Here is a 15715-nt window from a genome sequence, read left to right as displayed (position 1 = left end):
AGACAATTACGACTTCAAGAAATGGCCACTACAGTGTCATTATAATTGATAGGTAAAGAAGTAGCTTGCCTTGGTGGAGAAGAGGGCATGGCTATATCCTGACCTGCAAAGCAAGATATTAATAAATACAATATCTAAAATAGATACTTTAGACAGTATAATGAAAGAAACATTTAACAATCTACAATTGCACATAGTTACTTGATATCTCATTCATTAGATTTATTATAATCAACAATTTATTACTATTTATTTGGCAAACTATATTAGATTATAGTATCACAACATAACCAAAAAAAAAATTAAGTTATGAATTGTTAAAAAACATAGAAATTGAGAGACCCTTGAGTGATGTTTAGAGACTCAAATACCATGGATACAGAATTTAACAATTTTAATTCTTTTATACAATTTCCCCGTTCTACTCCATTTTTTGTTTTATTTCAGCTAGGATTGGCTTCAAACCATTCCCTGTAGGCAGAGTATCAAATTTGATTTTGCACCTTGTACAAATAAGAATCAAGATCTTTCCAAATCCCAATATCTAGAGATGTATCAGATCTGGATTCAGCTGAACAGCCAAATCTATTGACCTTTCTAAAATGTCAAAAAGGATAGTGACAACATCTCTAACTGAACAATTCAAATGCCTTAAAATGAACTGTGAGATAGGCATAATAAATTCAAAGCACTTCAAACATACTAGTTGAAAGATAAATCCATTTATCCTGCAATGTATGCTCAAAGATTTTGGAATAGTAAAATGAACAGAAGCTTCTGACTTGCAAATATACAGCAAGGTCACCAAAACAGAACAGAGCAAGAATAATGCAATGTGTTAAGCATAATATGCAAAAAAATAATGCTTGTTGTCAGAAAGCAACTTCACCATAACATGAAACCAGAAAAAGAAGGTTGTAGCATATAGTTACCAAACCAAGATACAAAGTTGCACAAGCAATGAAACAAACTTGCCAAAGATCACAACAGAAGAATAAGTTGCTAAGTGACTCAGTAGAAATTGTGCTATGTTGCAATGCATATAAATAAGAAAGAGAGGAGGTTACAATTTAATAAAATAGTATAAACTAAAACCAATGTTATCTTGCTAACTACATCTGTAGCGTCCAAGTTACAAAACACAAGTTTGAGAATACAAATCATAGAGATTCAAGAACATTCAATCTAAGAGTTACAAAGCACAGCCAGAATCTTGACATCCCAAAACAGAGCACTTATGAATTCTATTAAGAAATTTTGTTATAATAAAATGTAAATAGTCAAGAGGAAATATGGCCAACAACAGTGAAAAGGGTAAAAAAACAAACGGCTTCTCAATTTTCTTCTAGAAATATTAGTATCCATAGTCTCTCCTATCTAGCATCTTATCTCATTTTCGCAATAACTGCAAATAAAGATTGAAAAGGAATTCGCCTCTACAACCATTCTGATTATTTATAAAGGTTATCAACAATACAAACCTACCTATGGGAGAAGAAATGAAGCACTTGTTATTATCTCATTCCCTTAATTTTTTCCTCAATGTGGAAACCTCCTTATTTAATTCTTGCAAATCATATTTCTTTTCAAATCATTAACTAGGAAAGGACCGAAAACTATCTAATATAAAAATGAAATTTACCCGGAATGACCAATGCATTCAAATGTCCCTTGCAATTAAGTTGAAACAAAAACATCCCATTGACTCGTCTCCTTTCTCAATAGGAAATCTCCTTTATAAACTATTACAAATCTGGATTCAATCCAAATCATCAACTAGGCCAAAACCACTAACCAAAAATTGCCAAACAAACTAAATGCAAACATGCTTTTCCTGAAATCTCTGATGGCTTCAAATGCCCTTATTTTTGAAATCGAAATAAGAGAAAACCCTTGCGATTTTCCATAGTTTCAATTTGAAATCAAAATAATGTGGACAAAAATTAATTAAGGGCCAAAACAATAAAATAAAAGATAAAAAAGGGCAACAAAAAACTTTATTTCAATAATAAATTAAAAGATAAAATGGGCAAACCAAAATGGTAAAAAAAAAACATTATTTCCAAAAAAATAAACAACTCTTCACCTGCAAATATTGTGGTTCTATGCATTCTAAGTAATCCCCACCAGGCTGAATCATTTATTAGACTCCTCCACCGTAATGGGTTTTCCTTGGACCCTTCTTTTTTTAAAGAGAAATTTACAATACTATTCACCAAGTAGACAATATGTATTTATAAAGCAGGTCATCAAAAGTTGTAACCTCCTCCTTTCGACAAGTCATTGTTTAGCGATGTTGCATGAATTTCCCCTCATCTTGTGTATATGTGATAATTGTACACAAGAATGAATTATGTAGAGAAGAAGTGTTACAAAGGCATTTGCTGCAATAAAATAATTATTGTATAACGATAGTGATTATCAACGGTATAAAGTATCTATGAATCATGATCGACGGTAAACAAATCTACAAGTATATTTTTACTCAGGCATGGGTAGATTGGACAGGGGAACTCCAAGCTATCCAAAGACGATTGATGATGAATCCCCCATGATCTTTGGAAACATATGATGCACTAAGCTCTGATTGCCTAATGGACATGTGCCTACTCTAACCTCTTGCTTTTGCTTCTACTTAGCTTGTCTACCTTCACCATCATTTTCTTCGAATGTGAGTGGAACAATGTGCTTTGATTTAGGTGATTCCTCGTGTTCGTCCCACACTAGAATGATCCTCTCATTTTTGGATTCTTTATCCGCTACCGCATCTATGTCTTGACTAGGAGACTCACCTTTAACATTTTGTTGTTGTTGCATATTTGTGGTTTCATCACAGTCAACCCATGGAGGAGGGTTAATAATAGCTTTTGCTGCTATGATAGTTATTTCCCTCCTTGCTAAATTTGGAACCCTTTTGGTTCTTTCCCTTTTGTGTGCCTCCTTTGTCAGAGGAGCTTTTTGCCTCTGTCATCACAGTGGCATCCATGTTGTCTCCAAATAAATTGATGGCCTTATGTATTATCTCACGATTTGGGGACGCGTTCGATTAGCTCCAAAATCCAATGTAACATTGGAAGAAACTACACTCGAATGACAAACGATGGATTCTCATGTTATATTGTGCTTTGCACTTATTCTTTAAACCCTCCTTTTGCATTGACCCCAGACGGGGAGCGATCGAGCAATAATGATAGAGAAAAAATCGGGATTCATTTCAAATCATTAACTAGGACAAAACCATTAACCAAAAACTGCTAAAGAAACTAAATACAAACAAGCTTTACCTGAACTGTCCAGTGAATTGAAATGCCCTTATGCATGAAACCCATATAATGGAAAACCCTTGCGATTTCCCATGGTTTCAATCTAAAATAAAAATTATATGGACAAAATTTAATCGACGACTGAAATAATAAATTTTAAAAAAAAGAGGGGAAAATCACAAGATAAAAACCAAAAAAAATGAAACAACCCTTCACCTACAAATATTGTGGTTTTATGCATTCTAAGTAATCCACTAGGCTAGGATCGAACTGTTGTTGCGCGCGCGTCCTGACCTAGCCGTCGTCGCTGCCTCCTGCGGCTCCCCTGCTTGGTAGCCTCCTGTTGCTGAGCTATCACTAGCATTGCCCGATTCCCTCAAAGACCCTCTTTCGTTTGAATTGCCCATGTCTACGAGCTATTCCTCCTGCACCCATTGCAGCCTCGTGTTGTTCCTATACTTGGCAGCCTCCTGATGCTGAGTTTTTATTCAAGCAAGCATCCCATAGCAGAGGGAGACTCATCCTCCCAACAAGGAAATGACGAAAATGAAGCAACATTTGCAACACTGATATCAGAAAACGGAGCTCCAAGAACCAGGCCATTGGTTAGTAAATTTGTGAATAAATTAGTGGATATCCCAGAGATTTCATTACCGCTAACTCTGTCAAGAAGAGCTGTCATTTCCTTGGCAGAATGAGGTCTTGTAGGACAGTTCACAAGGCTCTGACCTTCTCCAAGATCGGTTCAGAAATGGATGGAAAGAAATTGGAGTGCAAATACACAAGGCAAGATAGTTATTCGAATCTGTGGAAGGGGATATTATACTTTCCTATTTGAAACTAAGGAAGATAGAGACTTAATATTCCAAAATGGACCTTATTTTATGGACTCAAGAGGACTATACCTGAATAGATGGATGCCAGACTTCGATCCAGAGATGGACATCCCAAGCGCGGTACCGGTCTGGGTCAGATTATCGCATCTTCCTCTTCATTACTGGGGAGATGACTCGGTAAGAGCTATTGGGAATGCAATAGGCAAATACATTGACAGGTGCAAACCCAAAGATAACATGCATGCCTACATAAGAATTTGTGTGGAAGTAGACCTAGGGAAAGGTCTATGCGAGGCGATAAGGATCAAGGTGGATCAATGGACTCACATTCAGCAACTGGACTACGAGCAAATCCCGTTTAAATGCAAGGTATGTCATGAATACGATCATTTCACAAATACATGTAGTAAAAAAAAGGAAGTTGAAACTGCTGAAGGTAAGGAGGACATATGGGAACAAGTTAAAAGAAAGAAGCCCCCCAATAAACAAAATGCAACAAGCCCCACAAAGCCTCAAGAGACCAATGAAGTAGCCCCTGTACCTCCAATAAATATCGCCCCTCCAGTTCTTTCTTCTGCAAATCCTTTTGAACCTTTGGGAGATGACTTGCACTCTCTAAGGTCTCCTTCCCCATCCAACGAATTAGCGCTTATCACCTCCCCCATCCAAAGCCCATCCCCTCCTCCACCTACAGTAGAATGAATACAAACCAGAAACAAAGTAAAAGAAAACAACCAAGTTTTGGAACAATCAAAAAAAATGGGAAGGAAATCAAATAAAGAAATAAGGGATGAGGTAGCAGCAAAGGAAATGGCAATAGGAACACAACAGCCAATGGATTCTTTCCTTGGTAAGCAAACGGGAAGTGGAGAAAAATATCAACACAAGGAAAAGGGAGGGACACATCATAAAAAAAGTAAGTAATGATTACGGTCTCTTGGAACAACAGGGGTCTTGGAACCACCTTTAAAACCAACACAGTGAGGGACATAATAAATCAGGAGCAGCCAAACATCTTTATGATCCAAGAGACCAAATTAAGTAAGCAAGAACTTCAAAAAATGATTTAAAAACAAAAATACTTTGAAGGAACAACTATAGATTCTAATGGGGCCTTAGGTGGAATATGCACAATGTGGAATAAAAGGAAATGGGATCTAGTTAACCAAAAAACCAACAATCATTGGGTAAGAACAGATCTGAAAAATAATATTACAAAGGAGGAGTATTGCATCATAAACATTTACTCCCCCAACCACTACAAAGACAAAGAACAATGTTGGAAGTCAGTGAAAGAAGACGCAGCAGAAAGACAAAGAGGCAAACTAATATTGGAAGGAGATTTAAATCTGATTAGAAACATTGACGAGAAACTAGGAGGAAACTATTTCAATGATCCTTCAAGAGTAGCGCTGGAAGAAATCATTGAAGAACAAAAATTACTTGACATTCCCCCAAGTAATGGAAAGTATACCTGGAGCAATAAAAGAACAGGAAAGCATAACATAATGGAAAGTTTAGATAGAATACTGATCCATGAAAATATAGCAGCATCATTGACCATAGTGAAAAGTAAAATTGTCCATGCGTCAGCTTCAGACCATAAGCTAATGGTGTTGATTTTGGGTAGGTTGGAAAACCAAGGCCCGCTCCCATTCAAATACAATAAAATCTAGGGCAGCAAAGAGGACTTCAGCAAACTAATAAGAGAGAATTGGAAAATCAATGTAATAGGTTCTCCTCACTATGTGTGGGAAACGAAGTTAAAAAATTTAAGACTTTGCTTAAAAACATGGGCAAAAGAAAATGCAATCAAAGAAAAAGCAAAAAAAAAAGATCTACAAGGAAAACTGGACAGCATTAGTAAAGAGAAAGAAAAAAAACAAGAGAATGAACAAGATTATGCATAAGAAAAAGAGATTTTTATGGACAAGCAAAATCGACAAGAAGAAGAAGAGAGCAGGAAAAAATCAAGATGTTTATGGCTGAAAGCGGGGGACAAAAATACCACTTTTTTTCATAATATGATGAAAATAAGGAGAGCTGGAAATCAGATTGAAAAAATTCAAGTAGAGGGACAAGAAATCAGAGGAGTAGAAGAAATAAAAAACACAGCTCACAATCACTACAAAAATCTCCTTTCAGCAAGGGACCAGTAGGTGGACAGCAAGGAATTCTTACAGCGAATTAAAAAAAAATCAGCGAACAGCAAAACAGAGAATTAGATAAAGAGGTCACGGAAGAGGGAATCAGAGAAGCAGTGTGGAGTTTACACGCGGAAAAAGTCCTAGGACCAGACGGATTCGCAATTGCATTCTATAGGAATCATTGGGAACGGTTAAGAAAGACTTGTTGAGAATGATAAAAAATGTTTTCAAAAAAAATAAAGTTGGGGGAAATACAAAGGCCTCATTCTTGGCTCTCATCCCAAAAGAGACAAATCCAATTTCCTTTGATAGGTATAGACCTATCCCCTTGTGTAACTCTTCATACAAAATAATTACAAAAATTCTGGCAAATCGATTAAAAAAAATTATGCCATGCATCATCTCAGAAAATCAAGGTGGTTTTGTACCAAGAAGACAAATTACTGACAATGTAATAATTGTTCAGGAAGCCATACATAGTAGTATTCAAAGGAAGGAAAAAGGAATGGTCATCAAATTGGATATGGCCAATGCCTTTGACAGAGTGGACAACAACTTTCTTGCGGTTGTCCTTCAAAAGTTTGGCATCTCCTTCAAGTTTATAAACATCATTATGACTTGCATTACCAAACCGTGGATAGCTCCATTGATTAATGGAAGGCCAAGCAATTTCTTCCAAAGCTCAAGAGGATTGAGACAAGGATGTCCTCTCTCTCCCTTCCTTTATATCATTATGGCAGAATCATTAAGTGTACAATTAGAAAAGCAAAGGGAGAATAAAAAAATAACAGGTATCCAGATCTCTAGAGGAGTCAAAGAGATCAACCACTCCCTCTTTGCAGATGACACCCTCCTCATTGGGGGAGCTTCTTGCATCATTGCAAAATGTTTTTAAAAAGTTCTAGATGACTTTCTCCATGCCTCAGGAGGACTCCTAAACAACAGCAAATGTAGAATTTACAGCTGGAATGTCTCAATAAACACAATGCAGAGAATATCCCATATAATGGAAATACCGATACAATTAAAATGGAGCCATTTTATATATCTGGGACTACCACTAGCAAAAGAAGTGGTTAAGGCAAAAGTATGGAATAAGCATGTGGAAAAAATAAGGGGGAAAATTCAAAGTTGGGGAATGATGTGGCTCAATCTGGCAGGAAGAACAATAATGTTCAAGGCCCTCCTTTCAGCGTTGCCAATATATCAGTATGCCATAATAATGGCCCCGGCAAGTGCCCATAAACAAATGGAATTAATTATTAGAAGCTTTCTTTAGCAAGGAGGAAAGCAAGAAAATAAAAAATTCAGCCTTGTTCGATGGGAACAAGTAACTCTCCCTTATGAGAAAGGAGGGATCTCAATCCGGATACCAAGACTAATGAACAGAGCACTTGGGATCAAGTTAGTTTAGAGAATGATAAATGGCAAAGAATAGTGGTGGGGAAAAGACTTAACAAGAAAATATTTAAACTGTCAAAGGACAAAAATGTTAACTGAAATAATCCCTGATCGGCCTTGCACACAGGTTTGGAAATTGGTTAAAAAGATTGTTCCACAAATAAGAGATCAAATTTCCAAAAATCCTGGTAATGGGAAAACAATCTCTATATAGGATGATAGAATAATGGGAGAAACTCCATTAAGTCAACAGCAAAATCTCAGAGACTTAAGAGATTGGATGGAGGAGGCAAGCCTAACCACCTTATACTCCATCTCTGAATGGGAACAAAACACCTGGGCAAATTGGAGAGTGCCGGCACTTCCTTCTAGATTGAGAAGCCAATGTGAAGAACTGAAAACCTTCTTAGCTAGAGCAACGCCAATAAAAAAAGAAGATCAAGGTGAGTTTATTTGGGATCCAACGGGAGGAAATTATACAGTGGAATCAGGCCACAATTACCTTCAAAATTATAACAGTCATGATGATTGGAATTTATGGACAGCAGTATGGAAAAATGAGTGTATACCCAAAATTAAATTCTTTACTTGGTCGTTGCTGAAAGGCAAAATACTCACTGTGGAAAACTTAAAAAAGAAAGGCTTCCAAGGTCCCTCCAAATGTGTCATGTGTCAAGGGGACGAGGAAAACATTCAACACTTATTTATGAAGTGCACTATGGCAAGAGAATGCTGGAAGCAGTTAATCAGTCCATTAGAACTAAGTATAGACACTACAGTATAGCTATCAACGCTCCACAAACATTGGGTCCACAACTACCCCTACACCAAGAAGAAAAAAGCAATTATAATTAGAACTTGGAAATGTTTTCCCTCTATCCTTTGCTAGCAACTATGGCTAGCAAGAAACAAGTGCATCTTTAAGGAAGAAAATCCAAGCATAGGGACAATTATTTCGAAGACTTGGGGACAAGTCTCGGAAATAATAAGTATAAATGGAGCAGCAAAAATTGATCAGCATAGTTTGCAGCAAGAGGAAAGAGAATGGATTAGCAAAGCTCTAATTGAAAACAATTCAGGAGTTTACAAATAGATAAATAAAGGTAGGGAAAAAAACAGAGATTGGAAGCTTCGATTGAACGACACGGAAATGGTAGAGTGGATCAAAGAACAGAGAAAGTACATATTACTCTTCGATGGAGCATCAAAGAATAATCCAAGTAGAGCAGGGGCAGGCGGTCTAATTTTAGATCCTAATGGTAAGAAAATAACAACATATGAATGGGGACTGGGAAAGACGACTAATAACATGGCAGAGGCATATAGTTTGCTGATAGGCACTAAGATTTTGAAATAAAAAAGAGATAAAAGACCTAATTTTAATTGGAGACTCTGCAATTATAATAGCAACGATGGAAGCAGAGAAGGAATTCAAAAGTGTAGCCTTAAATAAAATAAGGTAGAGAGTCATATCAAACATAAAAATATGGGGAATATAACTTATAAGCATGTATTAAGAACACAAAACAAAGATGCAGATATATTAGCCAATAAGGCAGTGGACAGGCAGGCTGGAACTGTGAAAGAAAATGGAAAAATCTATGAAAAAAACATCCCATAAAGGGATCTCATGGGAGGCTTGGGACAAAAATCGAAGAAGGACAAATAACATCAAATCGACAAGAAGAGGAAAAGAAGAAAACATCAAGGAGCACGAGATTCTCTTACAACTGTCAAGGAATACAATACAGTAGTATTCTCCTCATTTAAAGAAAAGGAATCAAATAATCTCCAAAAGGACTTATTGTGATCTGAATCAAGCCAGAGATCGTCCTCGTGCGCTGAAGGAAGTAGGCAAATGTCATATCGGGCACGATCGCACCAGAGAAAGCAGTGATTACCAAACCCACAGTACAGGTTAATGCAGGGCACAAACAACTATAAATCGAAGTATCAGCAAAGGAATACACAACAATTGGGAACGCAAAGAGATAGTGTCATAGTTGGAAACATAAGAGATAAGGGGAAAGAGTGGAGAAGCAGAGAGAATCAAGAGCCCAAGCAAAAAAAAGGCCAAGGAAGTTTTGTAGCTGAAGCTTCAAGAGCTGACTGCAAGCTGGGTAAAACCAATAAGAGTCAGAAATAGAACCGAGGTAACAGCGTTGTCATAATTCATAGTTGGTATTTACATTATTTCCTTCCTTTTGGTTTAAGGACTGATAAAAGTGCTAGTGTGGTTGTGTTGCCCGATAAGCGGTCTCATAGTCTTCTCATGAGCCGCATTACGGGCTTATATACTCTTCCCCATCTGTATATCATCCTTAGCACCAAACTCCATTTCGTAGAAATAGAGAGAGAAATTCTCCCCCAGCGAAATTCTCAAGAAAGAAGCTCTGTGTTATGTCTCGGTTGCCATCCTCAGTGTAACCCACTTATCAGTGCTAGGACTGTTAAATACTTAAGCGTTGCTCTGCTGTTTGATCACCAACCTCATAGAACCTACCTGAGACACATTTTGTTTTCTTACGATCCCATCCATCCTCGCATTACCTTCAAATCCAATTTCCAGCTCTTTGTTCCTGAGTTCAATAGTTTCCCTCTTTAAATTTCTCACAGCCAGGCCATCCACTATCACTATATCAGCAAGTGGGAGATTCAGTACAAGCAGCATTGCCAGATCAACAAAAAAATCAATCAGATAGCACAAAGAGGACAGGCAGAAGGCAAAAGAAACAGAAACAAAGGAAGTCATCAACTCCAGCAAAGAGGTCCTTCTCCAGGCAAAAATAATTGTATTGAAAGACCAAACCAAAAAGAAAAAATGTCTTGTAACCCACTTGAAAAAGTGGAAAAGAATGAGAGTTGTCCGATGTGTCGGGCGAATAGATTTATGATAGGACGTTTTATCCAAACTCTCAAAGATCTGTGATCAGAGATGAAGATTATAAATGTCCATAAACAAAGTGAAATAGATAAGCAAAGAGCAGAAATTGAAGAACTGAAGGACAAGTGCAAGCACTTGGAGGACGTTGTGGAATATATCAACTCATTGAATCAAAGCTAGCAAGGAGAGACTTCATCAAGGTACAGTAAGAAAAGAGGACAACAGCCAGAAGAGTTAGTGAATCGATTTTGGTGAACTTCGTGCAATCATCTTCCTATTCTTTGTAAATATTGTTTGTTTCTTGGGCAGTTTGTTAGACAATATGTTTTCCTAAATTTCCAAAATTTCATAATCAAGGTCCTAAAGGATGAGGTAGGGACTGGGCGCCTGTTTTGTACCTCTCTCAAAGACAAGTTGTTCCCGGAATGTAATAGGACTGAGTCCTTTTCATTTTTATAATACAAAAGTAACCGACTTTGTTAAAAAATAATAATAATAATAATAATAAAAATAATAATCCACTAGGCTGAATGATTTATTAGACTCCTCCACTACAATGGGTTTTCCTTCGACCCTTCTTTTTTTAAAGAGAAAATTTATTGTATTATTCACCAAGTAGACAATATGTATTTAAATAACAGGTCGTCAAAAGTTGTAACCTCCTCCTTCCTGCAAGTCATTGTTGAGAAATGTTGCATGAATTTCCCCTCATCCCATGTATTTGTGATAAATTTATACAAGAATGAAAAGATTTCAGTAGAGAAGAAGTGTTACAAAGGTATTTGCTACAATAACCTAGTTACATTATAACAAAGTGGTTAGAAAATGTATAAAGTATATACATATATACCTATTACCATTTCGACCTCTGCACTCGAAGAGGAGGAGCCCGTGTGAGAATAAGGAGTTTCTCCTTCCTGCATAGATATTTCCCTATAGAGGAAAGGAACAACAAGATTATCACGACGTCTAACCATGCAACATGTTCCACCGCTCTGTCATCCATTCCCGTTGTCCTTTGCCATTCACATCATCATACCAATTTTTCTTTCAAATTTAAAACAGCTTTGAATGTGTTAGTAAACAGTGAATTTAAACACAACACGCCTCGTAGAGGCTGACACAGGCCCTGGGATTGTGTAGCCCTGATGCTAGCGGTGAGCTTATGTCAGCCTTAATTTTTTTTGAAAACCAAAATTTAACTTTGAAAATGCAAAAATTTAAAATAAAAATAAAAAAAAATTATTGTATAGACCAAAATAATAGCCCAATAGATGTCCCTGGGTAGTGACATAATAACTTAATCAAAAAAAATGTTTTATAAGTCTATTTGAAAATTCTAAAGCTAAAGAAAATTATTTAAAGGATATAATTGAGAATTAAAGATGATGCTAACCAAAATTTTCCGAAAAGATTAGTCTTATATTCACGAGGATTACTTACTCCGGAAGCATCACCATATAAAGTATCACGTAAACTTTACTTTCAATCAACTGTTTTGATATTGAATTGAAACTACTACGGAGTAGAATGAAGAGAACCATGCCAACACATAAAAATATTATACAATCGAATTGCGACAAATCCATAAGAGAAACACGTTCACATTTACATAAAATATTTGACATAATTAACTGCCATCGATTCGTGATATATTCACATTTAGATCGGGTTGCACGGAAGTAATCATTTGCATTTTTTAAATTATTCTTTTAAAAGAGAAAATACCAGTTTGTGGTTCATTAATAATAAATGGCTTAACTCACCAACATATTCAATGACATGTTCTCAATTAATATTATAGAGTATAAATTTATGGATTTTAGGTATAACGTTGAAATAGGATTAAGTTTTAATATTTATCTTTGACATTAGACGTTTCTTTTTTTTTCATATTATAATAAGTATAAATGGAGCAGCAAAAATTGATCAGCATAGTTTGTAGCAAGAGGAAAGAGAATGGATTAGCAAAGCTCTAATTGAAAATAATTCAGGGGTTTACAAATAGATAAATAAAGGTAGGGCAAAAAACAAGGATTGGAAGTTTCGATTGAACGACATGGAAATGGTAGAGTGGATCAAAGAACATAGAAAGTACATATTACTCTTCGATGGAGCATCAAAGAATAATCCAAGTAGAGCAGGGCAGGCGGTCTAATTTTAGATCCTAATGGTAAGAAAATAACAACATATGAATGGGGACTGGGAAAGACGACTAATAACATGGCAGAGGCATATAGTTTGTTGATAGGCACTAAGATTTTGCAAAAAAAAAGAGATAAAAGACCTAATTTTAATTGGAGACTCTGCAATTATAATAGCAACGATGGAAGCAGAGAAGGAATTCAAAAGTGTAGCCTTAAATAAAACAAGGCAGAGAATCATATCAAACACAAAAATATGGGGAATATAACTTATAAGCATGTATTAAGAACACAAAACAAAGATGCAGATATATTAGCCAATAAGGCAGTGGACAGGCAGGCTGGAACTGTGAAAGAAAATGGAAAAATCTACGAAGAAAACATCCCATAAAGGGATCTCATGGGAGGCCTGGGACGAAAATCGAAGAAGGACAAATAACATCAAATCGAAAAGAAGAGGAAAAGAAGTAAACATCAAGGAGCACGAGATTCTCTTACAACTGTCAAGGAATACAATACAGCAGTATTCTCCTCATTTAAAGAAAAGGAATCAAATAATATCCAAAAGGACTTATTGTGATCCGAATCAAGCCAGAGATCGTCCTCGTGCGCTGAAGGGAGTAGGCAAATGTCATATCGGGCACAATCGCACCAGAGAAAGTAGTGATTACCAAACCCACAGTACAGGTTAATGCAAGGCACAAACAGCTATAAATCGAAGTATCAGCAAAGGAATACACAGCAATTGGGAACGCAAAGAGATAGTGTCATAGTTGGAAACATAAGAGATAAGGGGAAAGAGTGCAGAAGCAGAGAGCATCAAGAGCCCAAGCAAAAAAGGCTAGCGAAGTCTTGTAGCTGAAGCTTCAAGAGCTGACTGCAAGCTGGGTAAACTCCTTAGCACCAAACTCCATTTCGTAGAAATAGAGAGAGAACTTCTCCCCCAGCGAAATTCTCAAGAAAAAAGCTCTGTGTTATGTCTCGGTTGCCATCCTCAGTGTAACCCACTTATCAGCGTTAGGACTGTTAAATACTTAAGCGTTGCTCTCTTGTTTGATCACCAGCCTCATAGAACCTACCTGAGACACATTTCATTTTCTTACGGTCCCATCCATCCTCGCATTACCTTCAAATCCAATTTCCAGCTCTTTGTTCCTGAGTTCAATAGTTTCCCTCTTTAAATTTCTCATAGCCAAGCCATCCACTAGCACTATATCAGCAAGTGGGAGATTCAGTACAAGCAGCATTGCCAGATCAACAAAAAAATCAATCAAATAGCACAAAGAGGACAGGCAGAAAGCAAAAGAAACAGAAACAAAGGAAGTCATCAACTCCAGCAAAGAGGTCCTTCTCCAGGCAAAAATAATTGTATTGAAAGACCAAACCAGAAAGAAAAAATGTCTTGTAACCCACTTGAAAAAGTGGAAAAGAATGAGAGTTTTCCGATGTGTTGGGCGAATAGATTTACGATTGGACGCTTTATCCAAACTCTCAAAGATCTGCGATCAGAGATGAAGATTATAAATGTCCATAAACAAAGTGAAATAGATAAGAAAAGAGCATAAATTGAAGAACTGAAGGACAAGTGCAAGCACTTGGAGGACGTTGTGGAATATATCAACTCATTGAATCAAAGCTAGCAAGGAGAGACTTCATCAAGGTACAGTAAGAAAAGAGGACAACAGCCAGAAGAGTCAGTGAATCAATTTTGGTGAACTTCGTGCAATCATCTTCCTATTCTTTGTAAATATTGTTTGTTTCTTAGGCAGTTTGTTAGACAATATGTTTTCCTAAATTTCCAAAATTTCATAATCAAGGTCCTAAAGGATGAGGTAGGGACTGCGTGCCCATTTTGTACCTCTCTCAAAGACAAGTTGTTCCCGGAATGTAATAGGACTGAGTCCTTTTCCTTTTTATAATACAAAAGTAACCGACTTTGTTAAAAAAAATAATAATAATAATAATAAATAAATAAATAAAAAATAATAATCCACTAGGTTGAATGATTTATTAGACTCCTCCACTACAATGGGTTTTCCTTCGACCCTTCTTTTTTTAAAGAGAAAATTTATTGTATTATTCACCAAGTAAACAATATGTATTTAAATAACAGGTCGTCAAAAGTTGTAACCTCCTCCTTCCTGCAAGTCATTGTTGAGAAATGTTGCATGAATTTCCCCTCATCCCGTGTATTTGTGATAAATTTATACAAGAATGAAAAGATTTCAGTAGAGAAGAAGTGTTACAAAGGTATTTGCTGCAATAACCTAGTTACATTATAACAACAGTGGTTAGAAAATGTATAAAGTATATACATATATACCTATTGCCATTTCAACCTCTACACTCGAAGAGGAGGAGCCCGTGTGAGAATAAGGAGTTTCTCCTTCCTGCATAGATATTTCCCTATAGAGGAAAGGAACAACAAGATTATCACGACGTCTAACCTTGCAACATGTTCCACCGCTCTGTCATCCATTCCCGTTGTCCTTTGCCATTCACATCATCATACCAATTTTTCTTCCAAATTTAAAACAGCTTTGAATGTGTTAGTAAACAGTGAATTTAAACACAACACGCCTCGTAGAAACTGACACAGGCCCTCGGGTTGTGTAGCCCTGATGCTAGCGATGAGCTTATGTCAACCTCAATTTTTTTTGAAAACCAAAGTTTAACTTTGAAAATGCAAAAATTTAAAATAAAAATAAAATAAAAAATAAAAAAATTATTGTAGAGACCAAAATAATAGCCCAATAGATGTCACTGGGTAGTGACTTAATCAAAAAAAAATATTTTATAAGTCTATTTGAAAATTCTAAAGCTAAAGAAAATTATTTAAAAGATATAATTGAGAATTAAAGATGATGCTAACCAAAATTTTCCGAAAAGATTAGTCTTATATTCACGAGGATTACTTACTCCGGAAGCATCACCATATAAAGTATCACGTAAACTTTACTTTCAATCAACTGTTTTGATATTGAATTGAAACTACTACGGAGTAGAATGAAGAGAACCATGCCAACACATAAAATATTAT

General features: G+C 36.2%; 1 pseudogene; it reads right to left on the bottom strand.

The window, feature by feature from the left end:
• Nucleotides 1–2485: 2485 nt before the first annotated feature.
• LOC149188520 (uncharacterized) lies at nt 2486–3670 on the bottom strand (annotated as a pseudogene).
• Between the last annotated feature and the right edge of the window lie 12045 nt (nt 3671–15715).

This window comes from Pinus tabuliformis, chromosome 3_1, assembly GCF_031772625.1.
Source record: "Pinus tabuliformis cultivar Carrire ecotype Pingquan chromosome 3_1, CPIR1, whole genome shotgun sequence".
Lineage (NCBI taxonomy): Eukaryota > Viridiplantae > Streptophyta > Pinopsida > Pinales > Pinaceae > Pinus > Pinus tabuliformis.
The sequence above is the reverse complement of the archived record's forward strand: the minus strand, read 5'-3'. Positions and strand labels throughout refer to the sequence as shown.